Source organism: Nicotiana tomentosiformis, chromosome 6 (assembly GCF_000390325.3).
Source record: "Nicotiana tomentosiformis chromosome 6, ASM39032v3, whole genome shotgun sequence".
NCBI lineage: Eukaryota > Viridiplantae > Streptophyta > Magnoliopsida > Solanales > Solanaceae > Nicotiana > Nicotiana tomentosiformis.
The window spans coordinates 133,799,210-133,821,225 of record NC_090817.1 but is presented as its reverse complement, the minus strand read 5'-3'; the positions used below and the strand labels follow the sequence as shown (position 1 = coordinate 133,821,225).

At 41.7% G+C, this 22,016-nt stretch overlaps 1 long non-coding RNA gene across 2 annotated transcripts in view; it reads right to left on the bottom strand.

Moving 5' to 3' along the window:
- LOC117277860 (uncharacterized) overlaps positions 1–22,016 on the bottom strand; it is a 41,368-nt gene that overhangs the window by 11,510 nt on the left and 7,842 nt on the right. The gene's annotated exons all lie outside the window — the stretch shown is intronic.

The window sequence follows — 22,016 nt, the reverse complement described above, 5'->3', positions numbered from 1 at the left end:
GGGTCAAACGGCACGAACCATATGCTAGGCGAGGTTCAAACGGCACTGCCGAGGGTCAAACGGCACGAACCATAGATATATTTATTAACCTGCTGAGACGAATGGCCTGCTTCCATGAAAGTAGAGAAGTTTACCTCGCTCGCGGAAGTACTTGCGACGCGAGTGGACATGTATTTCTCAGAGTTATTATATATTCCTCAATTCTTTCCAAAAATAAGAAATCTAAATTGGAAAGTTTCAACCTTACAATCCCTAATCTCAGCTTTATTTTAGACAATTAATATGCATAATAAACATAATAGTACAATCAAGGCATGATGTAAATCTAAGACTACTCGTACACCTCATGGAATATAGCTATGCACGGACTCTCGTCACCTAGTGCGTACGTAGCTCCCCACACGAGTAATTTACAACCAAAATATACCTAAGGGGATGAGTTCCCTCTTACAAGGTTAGGAAAGAGACTTACCTCGTTCTCAAGCTCACTTTCGATCCACAAATATGCTTTAAATCCTCAACTCGGTGCCAAACAACCCGGAACTAGTCAAATATTATATAAATTAATCAATACATGTTTAAAAGTTCATAATTTAACTATTAGAGTAATTACCCAACCCAATTTGGAAGATTCCTAAAATTCACCTTCGGGCCCACATGCCCGGATTCCGAAATTTTTTGAAGATAAATATTACCCATAACCTCACGAAATCAAATATATAATTTTTACTCAATTCCATAATCATTTTCGTAGTTAAATCCTATTTTTATCAAAACCTAGGTTTTTCATCTAAACCCATAATTTTCATATTTTTACACGTTAAAACCTACCCATAATCTATGTATTTAACTTACATTGGGTAGGAATTACATATCTTCAATAGCTAGGTGGAAATCCCTCTCTAAGAAGCTCCAAAAATCGCCCAAGAAGAGTAATGAATGAACCAAAATGTGATGACCCGATAGGTCATCTTATGTTTTAGAACCTAATTCTGTATTTTGAAGTTTTAAATACCTCATTTTAGCCTTTCTCAATTTACGTGCGCAGTCCGGATATTTTTTCGGAAAGCTTTTATGTTACAAACTGAGAAAATATGAAATGTTTTCCTTAAAATCCATTTGAGTTGACTTCGATAAACGTTTTGAGCAAATGAATCCGAATTCATATTTTGATGATTCCGGTGGGTCCGTATCGTGATTTGGGACTTGGGTGTATGCCCGGAATCGAATTCGGAAGTCCCTAACCCGAGTTATCGGACTTTGTTGAAATTTGAAAGTTTGAAAGCATAATGACTTTGAAAGTTTGACCAATGTTTGACTTCATTGATATCGGGTCTGTATTTTGGTTTCGGAACCCGGTATAGGTTCAATACTATATGTATGACTTGTCTGTCAAATTTGGTGAGAAACGGAGTTGGTTTGACGTGATTCGGACGTCCGATTGTGAAATTTGAAGTTCAAGAGTTTTCTTGAAAATTCCTTTGATTTGATGCTAAATTCGTAGTTCTAGGTGTTATTTTGGCGATTTGATCGCGCGAGCAAGTTTGTATGATATTTTTAGACTTGCGTGCATATTTGGTTTAGAGTCCCAAGGGCTCGGGTGAGTTTCGGATAGGCTACGGAGTGGTTTAGACTTAGAACTCAGCTGGTGTTCTACAATTTTTGGTACTGGTCTCTGATCTCGCAATTGTGAGATCAGTATTCGCATTTCTGAACATCCCAAATCCTGTCAGGCTCGCATTTACGAAGAGTACCTAGGTCAGCATGAGTTCACATTTGCGATCAAGAGGTCGCAATTGTGAGGAGGCTAGAGTTCGCATTTGCGAACAACACTTTGCATTTGCGAAGTGGGGCTGGGGCAGGCTTGGTCGCATTTGCGATCAATTTGGTCGCAAATGCAGAAGATCAATGTTCAAAATTGCGAACAAGTAATCGCATTGGCGATGAAATCAGAGATGGGAAGGACTTCGCATTTGCGATGGTTTCTTCGTATTTGCGAACCCCAGGTCGCAAATGCGACATCTGCAACTTATCAAAATGGGACTTAGACGAGAGTTTGGTTCATTCTCTCAAAGTTTCAAAACAAGAAACCCTAGAGGTAATTTTTCAAAGAACATTTCTTCCCCAAATCATTGGTAAGTGATTCTAAACTAGTTTATTTCAATCTTTCACTACATTTCCTAGGACTGCAACCAAACATCTTGTGTTTTCATGGTGGAAATTGGGGATTTTGGGTAGAATTAGGGATTTTTGTAAAATGGAGATTTAGACCTCAAATTGAGGTCGGATTCCAAAACAAATTACATAACTGGGATCGTGAGTGAATGGGTATTCATATTTTATGACTTTTACCCAATTCCGGAACGTGGGCCCGGGGAGGCTTTTTGGGGCTATTTTCTAATTTCTTGCTTTAGCTTTGATTTCATTAATTAGATTAGTTTCTTATAGTTATGTTTATGGTATGTAATGGATTTTGGCTAGATTTGGGCCATTCGGAGTCGGGTATTCGTGGAAAAGGCATTGTTACCGATTGATTGAACTTGGTTCTAAGTAAGTGTCTTGCCTAACCTTGTGTGGGGGAAATCCTCTTAGGATTTGGTATTGTTGTGATATGTGAGTACCGTGTACGTGAGGTGACGAGTACGTACACGGGCTATATTGTTGTAAATCCCAATTTTTACTCAGTATCAATCTGTTTTCCTTTTAAATTGAGTTATACCGTGTTAATGAGTATTAGTCTGTTTCCATTCTTATTTGAGCTATTCCAATATGTGTAGTTATCCTGTCTAGTCTAATATCGCATGTCTACGTACTTTAACTGCTTATTTGAACTCTGTGAAGCGTGCCTAGTTAATTTCCAGTTTTCCTTATTCTTTATCAGTATTAACTATAGAAATCTCGCTGTTAACTGTTGTATTTATCGGTTTGAGTTGTATGTTTACTTTTAAGACTACGAGGCGGTTCCTCGGGAGTTCTCCCTTCACATTTACTTTTGAGACTACAAGGCAGTACCTTGGGAGTTCTCCCTGCATGTTTATATTATCTATCTTATTATTATATCCCTAGTAGGGCTCGGACCTGACCTCATCACTACTCTACCGAGGTTAGGCTTGGCACTTACTGGGTACCGTTGTGGTGTACTCGTGCTACTCTTCTGCACATGTTTTGTGTGCAGATCCAGGTGCTTCTTATCAGCTCCGCTATTAGATGAGAGTGCTTGCTGTTGTACGGAGACTTCAAGGTACATCTGCCGCGTCCGCAGACCTCGGAGTCCCCTTCTATTCTCCCCTATGTCATTTACCTTCCGCATGTCTTTTATTAGACTTTGTTGTATAGAGATTGTAGTTTCCTTCTGTAGTTTGTGACTTATGATGTTCTGGGTTTTGGGAATACTGTGTATTACTAGAGTGTTCGTTATTGTACATGCCAAGCGGCATTGTTACCAGTTATTTAGTTATCTGTTGCAGTTAGTTGTTAAGTTTTACTTCCATTTTGTTATTTTCATATTTTGTAAGGCTTACCTAGTCGTAGAGACTAGGTGCCGTCACGACGTCTTACAGAGGGAGAATTGGGTCATGACAAGTTGGTATTAGAGCTCTAGGTTCATAGGTGTCGTGAGTCACAAGCAAGTTTAGTAGAGTCTCGCGGATCGGTACAGAGACGTCTGTATTTATCTTCGGGAGGCTATGGAATTGTTAGGAAAAATTACACTTCTTTGATTCCTTGTCGTGCGAAAGTGTTGACTTCGAAATTCTAAACTTTTTTATTATATTCTCTCAAGATGGTGAGGACACGTACATGCAGATCTGATGACCAGGCACCCGCGCCCCCTGCTAGAGCCGCGAGAGGCCGGGTCCGGGGTATAGGCTGAGGACGTCCATGCGGTGCAGCTAGAGCACTCGCACGAGCTGCTACAGAGGAGCCCCTAGTAGCTCCAGATGGTGGGCAGGCACCTGAGGTGCCTGTTGCTACACCAACCCTCCAGGAGACTCTAGCCCAGTTTCTGAGCATGTTCAGCACCTTAGCTCAGGTTGGATTGATTCCACTTGCTCCTTCCATATGTTATGCCGTGGGAGGAGCACAGACTCCCATCGGCGGTACCCCCAGAGCAGTGAGTTCAGGTTGACCAGGATCCAGAGATCATACAAGTGCATTTGGTAGCTCCAGTTCAGCCCGAGGTTAGGGCAGCAGTTTCTGAGGCGGAGCAGCTCAGACTTGAGAGGTACAAGAAGTACCACCCTCCTACATTTAGTGGATTGGAGTCAAAGTATGCCCAGGGTTTTCTGGAGGAGTGTCACCATATTCTCCGTACTATGGGCGTAGCGAAGTCGAGTGGGTTTTCTTTTACTGCATTCCAGCTTAAAAGAGTAGCCTATCAGTGGTGGCGTGCTTATGAGTTGGGTAGTCCGGCTGAGGCAGCTTCACTTACATGGACTCAGTTCTCGGACATGTTCTTGAGGGAGTATGTTCCCCAGAGTCTCAGAGATGCATGGCGCATGGAGTTTGAGCAGTTGCACCAAGGTGCTATGACTGTGTCAGAGTATGCAGTTCGCTTCAGTTATTTAGCCCGACATGCACCGGCCTTGGTTGCTACAGTTCGAGAGAGGGCTTGTCGGTTTATTGAAGGACTCCACCCCAGTATCAGGATTAGTATGGTCAGCGAGCTGGAGACGGATATTCCTTACCAGCAGGTTGTAAGTATTTCTAGGAGATTGGAGGGCATGCTCACTCGGGATAGAGAGGAGAGGGAGGCAAAGAGGTCTCGAGAGTCTGGAACTTACAGAGGTACTCGTGCCCCAACTGCAGTTCGCCATGGTAGGGGTTATGTGAGTCACCCCATTCATTCAGCTCTCCTAGCCGCCAGTGGTATTCCTGTCCCTTCTAGGCTCCAGGAGCCTTATTATGCACCACCAGTGTCTAGTGTGCCTCCTGCATGAGGTGCTTTTAGCGGGCAATCCAGCAGACCTGGCCCGAGCCAGTCACAGCAGCCACGCTCTCCGAGAGCTTATTTTGAGTGTGGTGACACCCGCCATATGGTGAGGGATTGCCCCAGACTTAGGAGGGGTGCACCTCCACAGACTTCTCAGGCAGAGCGTGCTCCACCAGGTCCTCGGGCTATGATTACAGTACCAGCTACTGCCCCACCTGCTCAGCCAGCTCGAGGTAGAGGTCGGGGAGGTAGAGGTCGCCTTAGAGGGGGAGGCCAGGCCAGATATTATGCTTTTCCTGCTCGTACAGAGGCAGTTGCTTCTGACTCTATCATTACATGTATTGTCCCGATTTGTCAAAGAGATGCGTCCATTTTATTTGATCCAGGATCCACTTATTCCTATGTGTCCTCTTATTTTGTCCTGTATTTGGGCGTATCTCGGGATTCCTTGAGTCCCCCTATTTATGTGTCTACTCTTGTGGGAGATTCTCTTATTGTGGACCGCGTGTATTGGTCGTGTTTGATTTCTCTTAGTGGTTTTGAGACCAGAGCCAGTTTATTATTGCTCAGTATGGTAGACTTTGATGTTATTTTGGGCATGTACTGGTTGTCACCCCATTATGCTATTCTTGATTGTCACGCCAAAATTGTGACGCTGGATATGCCAGGATTACCGTGATTAGAGTGGAGAGGTACCTTAGAGTATACTCCCAACAGAGTTATTTTATTTCTTAAAGATCAACGAATGGTTGAGTAGGGGTGTGACACGTATCTAGCTTATGTGAGAGATGTCAATATTGATACCCCTACAGTTCAGTTAGTACCAGTAGTGAGGGATTTTCCAGATGTATTTACAGCTGATCTTTTGTGCATGCCGCCAGACAGAGATATTGATTTTGGCATTGATTTGTTGTCGGGCACTCAGCCCATCTCTATTACTCCATATTGCATGGCTCCTCCTGAGTTGAAGGAGCAGTTACATGAGTTACTTTATAAGGGCTTCATTCAGCCCAGTGTGTCACCTTTGGGTGCTCCTATCTTATTTGTGAAGAAGAAGGATGGTTCTATGTGGATGTGTATTGATTACCGCCAGTTGAACAAAGTCACAGTGAAGAACAAGTATCCATTGCCTTGTATTGATGACCTATTTAATCAGTTACAGGGTGCCAGGGTGTTTTTCAAGATTAATTTGCGTTCCGGCTATCATCAGTTCAAGATTCGGGAGCCAGATATCCCGAAGACTGCTTTCAGGACTCGGTATGGTCATTACGAGTTCCTTGTGATGTCATTTGGGCTGACCAATTCCCCAACAGCTTTTATGCACTTGATGCACAGTGTGTTCCCGCCTTATCTTGACTCTTTCATCATTGTGTTTATTGATGACATTCTGGTATACTCCTGGACTCGGGAGGATCATGAGCAGCACCTGATGACTGTGCTTCAGAACTTGAGAGAAAAAAAGTTATATGCAAAATTTTCAAAGTGTGAGTTTTGGCTAGACTCAGTGGCATTCTTGGGTCATGTAGTATTGAGTGAGGGGATCCAGGTGGATCCGAAGAAGATTGAAGCAGTGCAGAGTTGGCCCAGACAGTCCTCAGCTACGGAGATCCGGAGTTTTCTTGGTTTGGTGGGGTATTACCGTCGATTTGTAGAGGGTTTCTCAGCTATTGAAGCACTTATGACCAGGCTGACCCAGAAAGGTGCTCCGTTCAGGTGGACAGAGGAGTGTGAGGAGAGCTTTCAGAAGCTCAAGACGGCTTTGATTACAGCCCCAGTATTGGTATTTCCTACAGGTTCGGGGTCTTATACCGTATATTTTGATGCGTCACGGATTGGTCTCGACACGGTGTTGATGCAGGACGGTAGGGTGATTGCTTATGCATCCAAACAGCTGAAGGTGCATGATAAGAACTATCTTGTCCCCGACCTGGAGTTAGCAGCTATTGTCCATGCCTTGAAGATTTGGCGGCACTATTTGTATGGTGTCCCTTGTGAGATTTACACCGATCACTGGAGTTTGCAGCATCTGTTCAAACAGAAGAATCTTAACTTGCGTCAGCAGAGGTGGTTGGAGCTGCTTAAGGATTATGATATTACTATTTTATACCATCCCAGGAAGGCCAATGTGGTGGCGGATGCTTTGAGTCACCGGGCGGAGAGTTTGGGGAGCTTAGCATAGCTACCAGCAGTAGAGAGGCCCATGGCACTGGATCTTTAGGCCTTAGCAAGGCAGTTTATGATATTGGATATTTTTGAGCCGAGTCAAGTATTGGATTGTGTGGTCTCTCGGTCTTCTCTTTATGATCGTATCAGGGAGCGTCACTATGATGACCCTCATCTGCTTGTCCTTAAGGACATGGTTCAGCACGGTGATGCTAAGGAGGTCACTATTGGGGATGATGGTGCATTGAGGATGCAGGGTAGGCTATGTGTGCCCAATGTAGATGGGTTGCGTGAATTGATTCTCCAGGAGGCTCACAGCTCGCAGTACTCAATTCATCCGAGTGTCGCGAAGATGTACCAGGACTTGAGACAGCATTACTGGTGGAGTAGGATGAAGAAGGACATAGTGGCATATGTAGCTCGGTGTCTAAATTTCCATCAAGTAAAGTATGAGCATCAGCGGCCAGGTGGATTGCTTCAAAAGTTAGAGATTCCAGAGTGAAAATGGGAGAGGATCACTATAGATTTCATTGTTGGGCTTTCACGGACTCAGCGGAAGTTTGATGCAGTATGGGTAATTGTAGATAGGCTGACCAAGTCAGCTCATTTCATTCCTGTGATGATTACCTATTCTTCCGAGCAGCTGGCTCGAGTTTATATTCGCAAGATCGTCAGGCTTCATGGCGTACCTGTATCCATCATCTCTGACTGGGGTACGTAATTTACATCATGATTCTAGAGGGCCATACAACATGAGTTGGGTACTCGAGTGGAGCAGAGCACAGCATTTCACCCTCAGACGGACTGACGGTCCGAGCGCACTATTCAGATATTAAAGGATATGCTTTGCGTGTATGTTATAGACTTCGGAGAATCATGGGATCAGTTCTTGCCACTTGCGAAGTTTGCCTACAATAACAGCTACCAGTCGAGCATTCAGATAGCTCCCTATGAGGCATTATACGGTAGGCTGTGCCGATCGCCAGTTGGATGGTTCGAGCTGGGGGAGGCTCGGTTGTTGGGTACAGATTTAGTATAGGATGCCTTGGATAAGGTCAAGATTATTCAGGATCGACTTCGCACAGCTCAGTCCAGGCAGAAGAGTTATGCCGGCCGTAGAGTTCATGATGTTGCATTCATGGTCGGAGAGAGAGTGTTGCTCCGGATATCACCCATGAAGGGTGTGATGAGGTTCTGAAAGAAGGGCAAGTTGAGCCCTAGATATATCGGGCCTTTTGAGATTCTTGAGAGGGTGGGGGAGGTGTCTTACAAGCTTGCGTTACCATCGGGTTTATCAGCAGTTCATTCGGTGTTCCATGTGTCCATGCTACGGAAGTATCACGGTGATCCGTCCCACGTGTTAGATTTCAGCTCTGTCCAGTTGGACAAGGATTTGACTTACGAGGAGGAGCTGATGGATATTCTAGCCCGGCAAGTTCGCCAGTTGAGGTCGAAGAGTTATCCTTCAGTCCGAGTGCAGTGGAGAGGTCAGCCTGTCGAGGCAGCTACATGGGAGTCCGAGTCGGACATGCAGAGTAGATATCCCCACCTGTTCACCAGCCCAGGTACTTTTCTATGTCCGTTCGAGGACGAACGGTTGTTTTAGAGGTGCAGAATATGATGACCCGATAGGTCATCTTATATTTTAGAACCTAATTTTGCGCTTTGAAGCCTTAAATACCTCATTTTAGCCTTCTTTGATTTGCGTGCACAGTCTGGGTGTTTTTACGGAAAGCTTTTATGTTAAAAACTGAAAAAATATGAAATTCTTTCCTTAAAATCCACTTGAGTTGACTTTGGTCAATGTTTTGAATAAACAGTCCTAGATTCATGTTTTGACAGTCCCGGTGGGTCCGTATCGTGATTTGGAACTTGGGCGTATGCCCGGAATCGAATTCGGAAATCCCTAGCACGAGTTATCGGACTTTGTTGAAATTTGAAAGTTTAAAAGCTTAATGAATTTTAAAGTTTGACCAATATTTGACTTTATTGATACCGGGTCCGTATTTTGGTTCCGGAACCCGATATAGGTCCAATACTATATTTATGACTTGTCTGTCAAATTTGGTGAGAAACGGAGTTGGTTTGACGTGATTCGGACGTCCGGTTGTGAAATTTGAAGTTCATGAGTTTACTTGAAATTTCCTTCGATTTGATGCTAAATGCATAGTTCTAGGCGTTATTTTGGTAATTTGATCATGGGAGCAAGTTCGTATGATATTTTTAGACTTGTGTACATATTTGGTTTAGAGTCCCGAGGGCTCGAGTGAGCTTCGGATAGGCTACAGAGTGGTTTAGACTTAGAACTCAACTGGTGTTCTGCAATTCTAGTACTGGTCTCTGATCTCGCAATTACGAGATCAGTGTTCGCATTTGCGAACATCCCAAATCTTGCAAGGCTCGCATTTGCAAAGAGTACCTGGGTCAGCATAAGTTTGCTTTTGCGATCAAGAGGTCGCAAATTGCGGGGAGGCCAGAGTTTGCATTTGCAAACAACACTTCGCATTTGCGAAGTGGGGCTAGGGCAGGCTTGGTCGCAAATGCGGAAGATCAATGTTCGCAATTGCGAACAAGTCATCGCATTTGCGATGAAAGCAGAGATGGGAACGACTTCGCATTTGCGGTGGTTTCTTCGCTTTTGTGCGGTTCGCATTTGCGAACCCCAGGTCGCAAATGCGACATCTGCAACTGACCAAAATGGGACTTAGGCGGGATTTTGGTTCATTCTCAAAAAATTTCAAAACAAGAAACCCTAGAGGCGATTTTTAAAAGAACCTTTCTTCCCCAAATCATTAGTAAGTGATTCTAAACTAGTTTCTTTCAATCTTTCACTACATTTCCTAGGATTTCAACTAAACATTTTGTGTTTTCATGGTGGAAATTGAGGGTTTTGGGTAGAATTAGGGATTTTTGTAAAATGGGAATTCAGACCTCAAATTGAGGTCAGATTCCAAAATAAATTACATAACTGGGATCGTGAGTGAATGGGTGTTCATATTTTGTGACTTTTACCTGATTCCGAGACGCGGGCCCGGGGAGGCTTTTTGGGGTGATTTTCTAATTTCTTGCTTTAGCTTTAATTTCATTAATTAGATTAGTTTTTTATAGTTGTATTTATGGTATGTAATGGATTTTGGCTAGATTTGGGCCATTCGGAGTTGGGCATTCGTGGAAAAGGCATTGTTACCGGTTGATTGAACTTGGTTCGAGGTAAGTGACTTGCCTAACCTTGTGTGGGGGGAAATCCCCTTAGGATTTGGTACTATTGTGATATGTGAGCATCTTGTACGTGAGGTGACGAGTACATACACGGGCTATATTGTTGTAAAACCCGATTTTTACTCAGTATCAATATGTTTTCCTTTTAAATAGAGTTATACCGTGTTAATGAGTATTAGTTTGTTTCCATTCTTATTTGATCTATTTCAATATGTGTAGTTATCCTGTTTAGTCTAATATCGCATGTCTGCGTGCTTTAACTACTTATTTGAACTCCGTGAAGCGTGCCTAGTTGATTTTTGATTTTTCTTTTTCTTTATCAGTATTAACTGTTGTATTTATCGGTTTGAGCTGTGTGTTTACTTTTGAGACTATGAGGCGGTTCCTCGGGAGTTCTCCCTGCATATTTACTTTTGAGACTACGAGGTGGTACCTTGGGAGTTCTCCCTGTATGTTTACTTTTGGGACTACGAGGCGGTACCTCGGGAGATCCCCCTGCACATTTACTTTTGAGACTACGAGGCGGTACCTCGGGAGTTCTCCCTATATGTTTACTTTTGGGACTACGAGGCGGTACCTCGAGAGATCCCTTGTACATTTACTTTTGAGACTACGAGGTGGTACCTCAGGAGATCTCCTTGCATATTTACTTTTGGGACTACGAGACGGTATCTCGGGAGATCCTCTGTTGAGTATTTATTTATTTTTGACTATGAGACGGTATCTCGGGAGCGCCCCTATTGTTTTCACATTGTGTTGTGTTATTATTTCTCTGTGAATTCTTTCTGTTAAATTTCCTGTTTTACTTCATTTTATTATATCATCTGTCTTATTATTATATCCCCAGTAGGGCCCGAACCTCACCTCGTCACTACTCTACCGAGGTTAGGCTTGGCACTTACTGGGTACCGTTGTGGTATACTCGTGCTACTCTTATGCACATATTTTGTGTGCAGATCCAGGTGCTTCTTATCATCTCCTCTATTAGTTGAGAGTGTTTGCTGTTGTATGGAGACTTCAAGGTACATTTTTCGCGTCTGCAGACCTCGGAGTCCCCCTATATTCTCCCCTATGTCATTTAACTTCCATAATTCTTTTATTAGACTCTGGTGTATAGAGATTCTAGTTTCCTTCTGTAGCTTGTGACTTATGATGTTTCGGGTTTTGGGAATACTGTGTATTACTAGAGTGTTGGTTATTGTACATGCCAAGCGGCATTGTTACCAGTTATTTAGTTATCTGTTGCAGTTAGTTGTTAAGTTTTACTTCCATTTTGTTAGGCTTACCTAGTCGTAGAGACTAGGTGCCGTCACGACGTCTTACGGAGGGAGAATTGGGTCGTGACACAAAATGGCCTAAGTCTCGTAATAAATGGACCTCACTACCTCCAGCATTTTTCGCTTTTACGAGGAATTGGCCGTGTCACGACCCAATTTCTCCTATAGGTCGTGATAGTGCCCAACGTCGCCGCTAGACAAGCCAACGATGAAATAACTACGTGAGTACTCCTTTTAATATGTTTCCAAGTAATTAAATTCCATTTATTAAGATATTTAAGAAGTAGGAAGTTTAATAAATAAAACGAAAACAATTGAGTGCAATCACAGATATATAAATACTCCAAAATCATAAAGTCTACTAGAGTGTGTGCCAAGACCTAGTGTCATAAGTGTATGAGCACTAGTAGAATATAAAAAACTCTAACTACTGTCTGAAATAACATAGACAGAAAATAAGAACAAAAGAGAGGCTCTAGGTGGGCACATCCTTCACAATAACAACTCACTCATCCCATAATTTCAATATACTCATAAAGTGCAATATAACCTGTATCCGGGAATTTCCTTACTCGAGTCATCCTCGATGTCAATATTTGTGAGTCATAACCGAATCACATGTATGCCTCAAACCAAAACCAATACAACACAAAACCATGAAATCAAATCGTCAATAGCAGGCTCCCCCACTTGGCTCAAAGCCATAGAACAAAACATTCCATAACTCACAATATACATACTCTATTACTACCATAATACTGCAGTCAGTTCGACAAAAATTCTTTATAAGCTCAGGTAACACCAACCATAAAATACCTCAATTCATCTGCTAAGCTCGCCTTTATTATCGTGACAGTCAAGTCAACTTTCTCCATCATATTCAAATTCAAATCTCAACACATACACACCGCTGGTAGAAAAGAAACCCTCCACTCAGCATTATAAGGAACACACCTACGTAGATTACTCTGCAGGAGATAACCCACCTGCTTAGCCTCAAATTGGCATCTTGTTATACCCTCTCACAACCACAATTACTACACAATCACTCACTCTTTCTGAGTCCAAACTCATTAACAAGACATGAGAATTTAATTTGTCCCACAATTTAACAACGTGAAAGGTCCTTCAATACACTCACAATTCAAGACTATACGTCAAATCAAGATAGAAATCCAGTACCCAATAGCAAACTCTTGAGTCACAAGTACTTTATTCGTCATATTCAACCCATCTGAACACATCCCGCAATCACATCATACTTATCATATAGCCATTCAACTGCTCATCGAGCCATATTTTCCACTCATAGGGAAACTACCAGACATATGAGTCCAAATGTACAAGTTCACACAAATGAAGCTACCGAGCTTAAGCTGCGGTCTAACCCTGGCCTCAAGTCCTCCAGACTGGCCCATCACCAAAATACAGAATACACATCTCAAACATCGTTCATGGAATCACAAGCCGGCGATGCACAGCTGATAACGAGCGTTTATGTGTGCATACGAATGCATGGAAGGAAGTCAAAGAGTTATGTTTCAAGCTGAATCAATTCTGCACGATAGAATATAAGAAAAGGAAATTTTTCCTAAGGGTTTGGCAGCCTCTCGAAGATAAGTACAGACGTCTCCGTACCGATCCGCAAGACTCTACTAAACCTGCTCATGACTCGTGAGACCTATGTAACCTTGAGCTCTGATACTAACTTATCACGACCCAAAATCTCATCCGTTGTGATGGCACCTATCTCAATACTAGGCAAGACAACAATCTCAATAAACCACATATCTTTTAAATTTGAAAACATAATGATTTAATTTAGCGGAAGAAATCTCACAAGTACAAATATAATTACTCCCAAAACCCAGTGTCACTGAGTACATGAGCATCTAATATGAATACAAGTCTGGAAAATACGGTCTATAATAGTCTAAGACAAAATACAGTAAACAAGGAGATAGAGAAGGAGAGACAAGGTCTGCGAAACACGGCAGCTACCTCTGAATCTCGGGAAAATCAACTGTGCGAAAGAATCAATACCCGCTATAACCGGGAATACCTGGATCTGCACACGAAGTGCAGGGTATAGTATGAGCACAACCAACTCAGTAAGTAACAATAATAAATAAAGAACTGAAGATAGTGACGAGTTACATAGTTATAGTTCATTTTCAGTAATTCCAGCACATAATAGACATGCTTTCAAATCCGACAGTTTAAGTCAAATCAATTTTATACAGTTCAAGTTCATGTAATCCGGATATAGAATCCTTCAGAAATTTTACAACAATAACATATAGCAACAAAGTGCATCAACAAATAAAAAATAAGTACAGCCTCTCTGGGCAACAGTCGCTCAACTCATCACAACAGCTCAATCACTCGGCTCTCGGCCTTCAGTACTCACACTCAATAGGTACTTGCGCTCACTAGGTATGTACAGACTCCGGAGGGTCTCCTACACCCCAAGCGCTATAATCTACATGGACAACTCACGTGCTGCACGAACAACTCACGTGCCATAGTATAAATATCTGAATCCGCACGGACAACTCACGTGCTATAGTATAATATAAGGATCCGCATGGACAACTCACATGCTATAGTATAACATCTCACAATCAGGCCCTCGGCCTCACTCAGTCATAAGTCTCTCGGGCTCTCAATAGCCATGATACTAAGCCCAAATAACAATAATATGATGCATCAATAATGAACAATAGAAACAACAACAACAACAACCCAGTATAATCCCACTAGTGGGGTCTGGGGAGGGTAGTGTGTACGCAGACCTTACCCCTACCCTGGGGTAGAGAGGCTATTTCCAAATGACCCTTGGCATCCTTCCCTCCAAGAACTCCCCACCTTGTTCTTGGGGTGACTCGAACTCACAACCTCTTGGTTGGAAGTGGAGGGTGCTTACCATCAGAGCAACCCACCTTGTCTGAGATAAAATAAATAAGTAAACTGTGACTGAGTACAAAATAATAATTTAGCAGATAATTCAACATGTACAAGACCTCTGTGCTCTTTACAGCACCAACACATAGCCTAAGCATGCTTCACTGTCAAATTTTATAGCACACAAAGGGCACATAGCTAACGACAAGTTTATTCAACTTTCCAGTTTCACGGAATGGACCAAGTCCCAATTCCTACGGTGCACGCCTGCACGCCTGTCACCAAGCATGTGCGTCACCTCCAAAGTACTCGCATAATACAATAATCTGGGGTTTTATACCCTCAGAACCAGATTTAAAACTGTTACTTACTTCAAACCGTGAAATTCTTATTCTGCTAAGCCTTTGCCTCGTGAATTGGTCTCCAAACGCCTCGAATCTAGCCACAAATAATTCGATTCAGTCAATAAAATTTATTGGAATTAATTCCATAAGAAAATACAAATTTTCCATAAAAATATGAAATTTAACTCAAAAATTGCTCGTGGGGCCCAGGTCTCGAAATCTGACGAAACTCACAAAATCCAACAACTCATTCAATTACGAGTCGACCCATGCCAATTTTATTAAATTCCGATAACAACTCGACCTCCAAATCTAAAATTTTCGTTCTTGAAAAGTTTTACAAAAATCTTGATTTCTTCCATTTAAATACGAAATAAATGATGAATATAACCATGGATTTATGAAATATAATCACTTTTGGATATAGGACACTTACCCAAGTTGAATTCATGAAGACAACAACAACAACAACAACAACAACAACAACAACAACAACCCAGTAAAATCTCACTAATGGGGTCTGGGGAGGGTAGTGTATACGCAGACCTTACCCCTACCCCGAAGGAGTAGAGAGGCTGTTTCCGAAAGACCCTCGGCTCAAGAAAACAAAAAGACAAAAGGACAAAAGGAGACAATGTTAGTAACACCACAATAATCATAGGCAAATTAGGAACACCATAAAATCCAGAAGAAAGATACAAAGCAAAGGGAGGCAATACTAATATCACCACATCAATCATAAGAAAAATAGGAACACCATGAAATCCAGAAGAAAGATGCAAAGCAAAAGCGATTGCTAGTAAATAGGACCTGCACTGAAAAGCGAAATAGTAAGACACAACATTGCCACTAGTTATCTTAGACAAAAACCCTACATGGCTAGTCCCACAATGGTACGAAGTAAGGCACGACTCAACTACCTCCTAACCTACAACCCTAATACTCGACCTCCACATCTTCCTATCAAGTGTCATGTCCTCGAAAATCTGGAGCCTCGCCATTTCCTACCTGATCACCTCTCCCCAATACTTCTTAGGCCGCCCTCTACCTCTTGTCGTGCCCTCCACAACCAGTCGATCACACCTCCGTACCGGAGCATCTGGGCTTCTCCTCTGAATATGTCCGAACCATCTAAGCCTCGCTTCCCGCATCTTGTCATCAATGGGAGCCACATGTATCTTCTCCCGAATATCGTCATTCCTAATCTTATCTATCTTAGTGTGCCCGCACATCCACCGCAACATCCTCATTTCTGCTACTTTCATCTTCTGGATATGTGAGTTCTTAACGGGCCAACTCTCAGCCCCAAACATCATGGCCGGTCTAACTACCGCTTTATATAACTTACCTTTAAGTTGAGGTCTTGAAGAAATCCTCAAAATTGCCCAAGAACCGTGCTCCAAAAATCCAAAACGAAATGAAGGAAATGACCATTTTGGTCCTTAAGTTTCTGCCCAAAAAAAATACTATTCTGATCGCTAAAAGTTCAATCCCGTCGCTAAAAGTGTCCAATCTGGTCGCTAAAGGTGCGCACCAGAACTGTTTACACCAGCAGTTTTATTTTCACTAAAAATGCTCTAACTCCATCATACGAACTCAGAATTCGACGATTCTTCTTCCTACGAGTCACAAATAATAATACAAACCTACTCATTCAATAGAAACTCAATTCGGAGCTTATTTTCTCAATGTGATACCAATTTCGCTCATTAAACAATTTACTCATGTTTCGTGCTAAAATCCCAATCGCGACTTGATGAAACTAGACCAAACTTTCCAGATCACTCATATAATTCATTATCAAAATTTTGGAAGTTTCAAAATCGAATTTCTATCTCTAGAACTAAAAATCGACCTTTGGATCATTACATGCTTATGCTGAAAACATCAAACTCTTCCCCTACATTCTGTAGTGTATCAACCATAACTTCTTGTACTCAACTCCAACTGCCAAACGGTTTACATTTATGTAAAATAGATACAAAGGGCTATAACTTTTAGTTTTGCTCATTTCCCAACTCCTTATATATTGCAAGATATAAGCTCCCAAAATAAGCCCTGTGCAGTAGAAATTTTTGGCGATGCACACTGTTGTAGCCAAAATCTTCAGTACCAGCTTCAGTCAGTCGATCATAACTTTCTGTACAAATGTCCATATGATAAATGTTTTATCTTTCTGGAAACTATAATCAAAGGTCTACAACTTTCATGTTTTGAAAATTTTCAGATTCCTTATAGATTTCGAGATATTAGCTTCCAAAGTTAGCTCTGCGATTGCACCAGTTGTTGTCCAAACACAGCTTCTGCAGCAGAAATATTCCAGCAGCTCCTTTTGTCCGAAATCATTCCATTAACCTTCCGAAATCCACCTGAGGCCCTCGAAAACTTAACTAAATATACCAACATGTTCCAAAATACAATACAAACTTAGTTGAGGCTTCAAACCATGCCAAACAATACCAAAATTACGAATCACGCATCGAATCGAATTATCAGTTTTCAAATCTTCCAACTTGTATATTTTGCACCAAAACGTATCAAATCAATTCCTATTGACCTCAAATTTTGCACACAAGTCATAAATGATATAAGGGATCTATGAAAATTTTCAGAACTAAATTCCGACTCCGATATCAAAAAGTCAACTCCCCGGTCAAACTTCCCAAAAATTCAACTTTCGTCATTTCAAGCCTAATTCCTCTATCGACCTCCAAATAATTTTCCGGATACACTCCTAAGTCCAAAATCACCATACGGAGCTATTGAAATTATCAAAACTCTATTTCGGAGTCGTTACATATAAGTCAACATCTGGTCAACTATTTCAACTTAAGCTTCCAACATGAAATTCATTCTTCCAAGCTAACTCCGAAATATCTTAAAATCAAAACGGACAATTCACACAAGTCATAATACCTCATAGGAAGTTATTCAAGACTTCAAATAGTTGAAAGGAGCATAAATGCTCGAAATGATCGGTCGGATCGTTACATAAGATCGTTACATAAGAGATTATGTTATCAAGGATAAAGGCGTAGACCTTTATGAGTACTTTGAGAGGACATATACAATTCTTATTCTAATATCCTTGTTATTTCAGTTTTGTGCCGAAGTATTTATCTTCTTTTCATGATTTTTTGTATGAAACTGATGAACACATGGCGCTACAGGTCAGCTAAGCAAAGCTCAGTTGTAGCACAACCAGCAGTTGTTACTAATCCATGTGGAACTTTACAAAGGGAAATTAAGTTTCCAAAAATTTACTAAAAGATGTGTAACTAATAAAATATTAATTATCAATGTTCCTTTTCCAGATATATTATAAATCAATGACTCAAAAAAATCTGAATGAAAAGCATGTTACGAAATTACCATGGCTCTTCTATATTCAGTCAAACCATACGAGGCACGCGAGAATTCATAGTTTTCATTTGTCATGTGATGTCATTCTGGTCAGTAGCTAAAATAGATTGGGCTATTCCTAGATTCAATGGAATACAGATGGCATCCCCACTCGAATGAGAAAAATATATCGTTAAACATGATAATCACAGAACTAAAAAAGGGAAACTAATCATAAAGTATTCATAATTTGTGGTAAAGCCTTAATATATTACCTTTATTATCAACATTGGAACTTAATGTGGTATGCACTTAGGCAAAATAAGCAAGCAAACTCCAATAATGTAATTCAGGAAACTGGGAGAATGCTATCACAAGACAAAAGCATTAACTTTAGGTCGTTCAAAAACAATTATGAAAGTTTGTATTAGAAAATAAAGTTGTAACGATCCAACCGGTCGTTTTGCTTTTTACAACCCCGTTCCCCTAAATAAGACTCCCCGTATGTACTTTCTTTTATTTTATAACTTGCGGGGAAGGTTAGTACGGGATTTGGAAGGGCTCAGGTTGAAATCGGAACACTTGGTTCTTTAAGGTTAGCAAAAAAGGCTAAGTTTTACTTTGGTTAAAATTTTGAGTAAATATCCTCGGAACCGGGATTTGACGGTTTCAATAGATTCTTATGGTAATTTCGGGCTTGGGCGTATATTCGGATCGGATTTTGGATGACCCGGGAGCATTTCGGCGCTTAATATGGATAGTTTACACCTTGAAGGTTTTAAAGTTCATTAAATTTGGTTTGAAGTAGGATTTGGTGTTATCAAGGTCAAATCGGGATTCCGAGATCGGAAATAGTTTTGTATAGTAATTTAAGACTTGCACGCAAAATTTGGTATCATTCTGAGTAGTTTAAGTATGTTTCGGCGCGTTCGGAGTAAGTTAGAATAACTTGAAGTTCATAAGTTGATTCAATTTGGCTTGGGGTGTGATTCTTAATTTTGATGTTGTTTTTCGCATTCCGAGAGCATGATCGAGTCCATTATATGATTCCGGACTTGTTGGTATGTTTGAACGGGGTCTCGGGGGCCCCAGATGCCATTCGGGCGATGCGCAGATTGAGTTAAGACTCAAAAGGGCTGCTGGTGCACCAGTTCTGGTGTGCCTGCACCTGCGAGCTTTTGGCCGCAGGTGCGAGCCCGCAGATGCGCCATTTTGGCCGTAGAAGCGGCTTGGAGTCTTGGCCAGTGGTCCGCAGAAGCGCAGGGGTGTGCGCAGAAGCGACCCCGCTTCTGCGATGAGAAGCCGCAGAAGCGAGACCGCAAAAGTAGAAACACGTCCGCAGATGCGGCCAGCGCTGACCGCAGATGCAAAAATCGCAGAAAGCAGAACCTTCATTTAAGTCGGGACTTAAGTATTTTGAGCTCATTTATTTCATTCCTTGGGTGATTTTTGGAGATCTTAGAGAGGGGTTTTTACCTAACACTTTGAGGTAAGAAATTTCTACACAATGTGAGTTAATTACATGGATTATGGGTAGATTTAACATGTAAAATTTGTGAAATCATGGGTTAGATGAAAAATCTAGGTTTTGATAAAAAATGGGATTTAACCACAAAAATGGTTATGGAATGTAGTGAAAATTATATATTTGAGTTCGTGAGATTATGGGTAACAACTTTCTTCGAAAATATTTGAAATTCGGGCACGTGGGCCTGGGAATGAATTTTAGAAATTCTTCAATTGGGGTTGGGTAATCACTTTAATAGTTAGAGTATAAACTTTTGAACATTGTATTGATAAATCTATATAACATTTGACTAGTTTCGAGTCGTTTGGCACCGAGTTGAGGATTTAAAGCAAATTTGTGGATCGGAAGTGAACTTGAGAACAAGGTAAGTCTCTTGCCTAACCTTGTAAGAGGGAACCCATCCACTTAGGTGTGTTTTGTTATAAATTACTTTTGTGGGGAGCTACGTATGTACTAGGTTATGAGAGTCCGTGCGTAGCTATATTCCATGTGATGTCCGTGTAGTCTCAGATTTACATCATATTTTTGTTGGCACCGTTATTTGATTATGCTTACTAATTGTCTTAATTGAGCTGAGATTGAGGATGTTAAGATTTAAATTTTCCAGTTTATACTTCTTATTTTCGGAAAGAATTGAAGAATTTTATAATAACTTAAGAAATCTATGAATCACTCGCGTCGCTAGCATTTCCGCGAGCGAGGTAAATTCCTCTACTCTCATGGGAGCGGGTCGTTCACCTCGGCAGGTTAATAGATGCATCTATGGTTCGTGTCGTTCGACCTTCGGCAGTGCACACAGTATATGTATATGTATTTTGAACTGGGTCGTACGACCTCGGCATAATTCATGCGTAATAATACCTGGAGCCCAATTATACTTGATATCCTTTTATTGGCTTGAGAGGTTAAATTGTTAAATGATGGAAATGGATTTGGGATTTACTATCAGTGAAAGAATGGTTTATTTATTTCCTATTATTGAGTTTGCATTATCATTTTCATATCCCACGCCTATTTAGAATCTTAATATTTTATTGTCAACCCATAGTAAGTGTCGAAGTCGACCGCTCGTCACTACTTCTTCGAGATTAGACTAGATACTTACTAGGTACATATTGTTTATATACTCATGCTACACTTCTGCACTAACCGTGTAGGATCTGAGGCAGGTGCATCTGTTTATCATCCCGGCGCGCACTCCTGATACCCCGAGACTTTGCGGTGAGCTTCCCTCTGAGCCCATTCTGCAGCACCCGAAGACTTTCTTAGCATTTACTTTCTGTCTACTTTATTTTAGACAGTAGTTTAGCATTTTGTACATTCTACTAGTAGCTCATATACTCGTGACACTAGATCTTGGAAATTATGCTAGTATACACTTGATGATTTTGATTATTTACTTCACCTCACTTGCTCTTACAATTATTTATTCTGTATTTTATTAAATTTTTCACTTCTTATTTATTCAGTAATTAAAAACCAACTATTTCTAAATTGTTAAAAGAAACAGTCACATGGTTAACTCACTGTTGGCTTGCCTAGCGGTAACGTTGGGCTCCATCACAGCCTATAGGAGAAATTGGGTCGTGACAACGTGGTATCAGAGCACTAGGTTCACGTATGTCTCACGAGTTATGAGTAGGCCCTAATAAAGTCTTGCGGATCGATGCAGAGACGTCTGTACTTATCTTCTAGAAGCTATAGGGTGTTAGGAAACTACTCTTTCTTCATCTCCTATCGTGCAGTTGGTGTGGTACTAAGTATCTTTCTCTTATTCTCTCACAGATAGTGAGAACATGCACAGCGGATGTTTCAGACCAGGGAGGAGCTACTCCCCATATTGCTAGAGGCCGAGGGAGGGCTCCAGCCCGTGGTAGAGGACGAGGACGTCCCAGAGTTGCTCCAGCTATGTCACCAGCGGATCCAGTAGATGATCCTATTACTGAGGAGAAGGGCGAGGTGCCTGCAGTAGAGCCAGCCCTGGTAGATTTTATGTCCGCACCGGGATTCCAGGAGGTCATAGGCCGCATGCTACAGTTCATGGATACTATGACTCAGGCTGGTTTATTTCCAGCAGGCCTAGCCACATCTCAAGTGGGAGGGGGAGCACAGACCCCTACCGCTCAGGCTCCTAGGCATGCAGCTGTTGTATGTCAGACCCCGGGCACACTACCCATGGGTGGAGCCCAACCAGTGACAGCAGCCATACCTGAGCCCAGACCAGCTGCGGACGGCGAGCTACAGAAGCTATTGGACAGATGGACTAGGCTACACTCTCCTGTCTTCGGAGGTGAGCGACATGAGGATCC